Source organism: Propithecus coquereli, unplaced genomic scaffold (genome assembly GCF_000956105.1).
Source record: "Propithecus coquereli isolate 6110/MARCELLA unplaced genomic scaffold, Pcoq_1.0 Scaffold34, whole genome shotgun sequence".
Lineage (NCBI taxonomy): Eukaryota > Metazoa > Chordata > Mammalia > Primates > Indriidae > Propithecus > Propithecus coquereli.
Window position 1 is genome coordinate 8,630,465 of NW_012149063.1, and position 2,968 is coordinate 8,633,432.

The 2,968-nt window shown below is 32.4% G+C and overlaps 1 protein-coding gene across 1 annotated transcript in view; it reads right to left on the bottom strand.

Annotated features, from left to right (window-relative positions):
- The window catches only part of KIAA1715 (KIAA1715 ortholog), a 73,839-nt gene that overhangs the window by 52,407 nt on the left and 18,464 nt on the right, over positions 1–2,968 (bottom strand). The gene's annotated exons all lie outside the window — the stretch shown is intronic.

Sequence of the window (2,968 nt, forward strand, 5' to 3'; positions counted from 1 at the left end):
CTAGAAAAAGGTCACTAGTGGTAGTATAGGAAATTAGTACATTTTCTTAAGTGAGTCAATGCTTTTTAAAAAGTGCATATAATTTTCAAAGTATAAATACTACAATTGAAATATACTCTCTTCAAAATAAAACTCACTAAATCTCCTTTTGTGGACAATAAACTATTGGTTTTTATCAGAACTACTCCTGGGGAAAATGAGCTATCAAACAATAAATACACATTTCCATGTGTTAAGTCTTCAAGAATTGAAAAGGTAGAACATACAGAATTTGTTATTCTTTAGGGCTAAATTAAATTCTTTTGTATTTTTAAAATAAAATTTAGAGAAAGAACTAAAGTACTTCAGGAATCTATGTTCCAGTTATCCCCACAAAGGTTTTGCTATCCCAATAATCAAATATAATTTATTAAAATGTAGCAACCTGTTTTGTGAAGACATTAAAGATACTATTACTAACTTCTAGTTTAAAAAGTGGCATAATCTCCATTTTCCCCCTTCTGTTCTTAAAAATCATCCAAACAACAAAGAAAACAAAAACAAAAATGCAAACTCCCCTCTGGTAAAACTGAGATATAGCTAAAATCCAACCAGCAAAATATGTACAAGGGCTCTCAAAATCAACAGAGATCACAGAGGAGAAAGTTCAAAAGAGTGGAAGCAGAAAAGGAAAACTGCATTTCTCACAAGGAGGTAACAAAGTAAACTTTTCCAACTATAAAGCCTAAAACCCACGTTTGTAACAGTCAGAACAAGATGCACAGCTACAGGCAGAAATTCCTCAGTTTGGTTCCAATAAGGAAAGAGAGAAGGCAGACATTAAAAAGAAATCATTCAGAAATACACTATTTATAAAGAGAATCCTGTTTCTATGGCAAGGGGGGAGAAAAGAAGTTTTGTATTATGAAAAAATATAGTTGCCTAACTCCACTGGCTAGAGAAAGATAAAAGCTAAACAAACTCATGAAATCTTGAATCATAAGGAAAATTCTAGTTAGCCTGGAACATAGGAAGACATATCTTTATAACCACATAAATCTACAAATAATTGGCCCTACGTAAAGTTAACATACCACACAGAAAAAGGTTTTTATTAATTATAAAAAGCAAAATACAAAATTATGTTTCAAAACTTGGATCAATTTCTCTCATATCAATAAATATAAGTGGACTAAACTTATAGAGTAAAAGAAAAAAGACTTTCAGATTGGATCATGAAACAAAACCCAACTCTGTAATGTAAACTGATACATCTAAAACATCTAAGTGTTTTTTAAGACTGAAAACAAAACAATGGGCAAAGGTATACCAAGCAAATGCAGATAAAATAAGTGTTGTGATCCTAATACCCAAAAAGCTGAATTAAAAAAAAAAAAAAAAAACCTTTAAACTAGAAAAAGGTCACTTTATAGAGTTAAAAAAGGATGTGATTCGTTTCCAACAAATGGTGCTGGAGCAGCTAGGCATCTACAGGCAGAACAAGGCAAAACAAAACAAAACAACAAAAAAAATAAAATAAAAACCTCAACCTCAACCTCACCTGATATAAAAATATAAAAATTAACACAAAATGAATGATGAACTTAAATGTAAAATGTTTTGTTTAAAAGCATAGGAAAAAGAAATAAAAGAAAACCTTCGGGACCTATAGCTAGGTAAGGGGTTTTCATACTTGACAAGAAAAACACAATCGATAAAGGGAAAAATTAATAACTTGGACCTCATCAAAATTAAAAACTTTTGCTCTGCAAAATCCTGTATTAAGAGAATGAAAAGACAAGCTAAAGACCAGGAAAAAATATTTATAAACCACATATCTGCCAAAGAACTTGTATCTAGAATATATAAAGAATTCTCAAAAATCAGCGGGAGCCAGGTATGCTGGCACATGCCTATAGTCACAGCTACTCAGGGAAGCTGAGGCAGGATGATCAATTGAGCCTAGGAGTTCAAGTCCAGCCTGGGCAAGTGAATTTTTTTTTAAACACATACACACACACATACACACACACACATTCAACAGTAAAAAATTAATAATCCGATTAGAAAATTCGGCAAAAGACATTGACAGATATTTCACTGAAGAAGGTATATAAATGGTAAATAAACACATGAAACATCACTAGCCATTAGGGAAATACAAATTAAAACCATAATGAGATATCACTATATACCTAACAGGGAGTCAAAACAGGAAATAGTGATAACACAAAATGTTGGCAAGGATGCAGAGAAACCAAATCACTCATATATATCTAGTGGAAATGTAAAATGGTACAGAGACTTTAAAAAAGCATTTAGCAATTTCTTACAAAACTAAACATGTACTTACCATATACCCAGGCATTTCCACTCTTGGGCATATACCACAGAAAAATAAAAACTTATGTTCATATAAAAACCTGTACACAAATGTTCATTATAGCCTTATTTGTAATAGCCAAATACTGGAAACAATCCAAATGTCCTTTTGACAGGTGAACAAACTGTGGCACATTATTAAAATCATGAAATACTACTCAATAAGAAAAAGGAAGAAACTAATGATACAGTGAACAACTTGGATGGATCTCAACAATATACTGAGTGAAAAAAACCAATTTAAAAAGGTTACATACTATATAATTCCATTTTATAACATTCTTGAAAAATTATAGAGATGGAAAACAGATTAGTGGACAGCAGGGGCAGGTGGAAGAAGAGGGGTATTGCTATAAAGGGGTAGCAAAAAAGAGCCTTATGGTGATAGCACAGTTCTGGATTTTAATTGTGGGGTGGTTACAAAAAGCTACACATGTGATAAAATTGCATAACACACAAACAAATAAATGTATATAAAACTGGTGCAATCTGAATAGGCTCTATGGATTGAGCCAATGTCAATTCCCTGGTTGTGGTAACTTACTACAGTAGTCCCCCCTTACCCACTGGCAATAGGTTCCAAGACCCCCAGTGGATGCCTGGAACT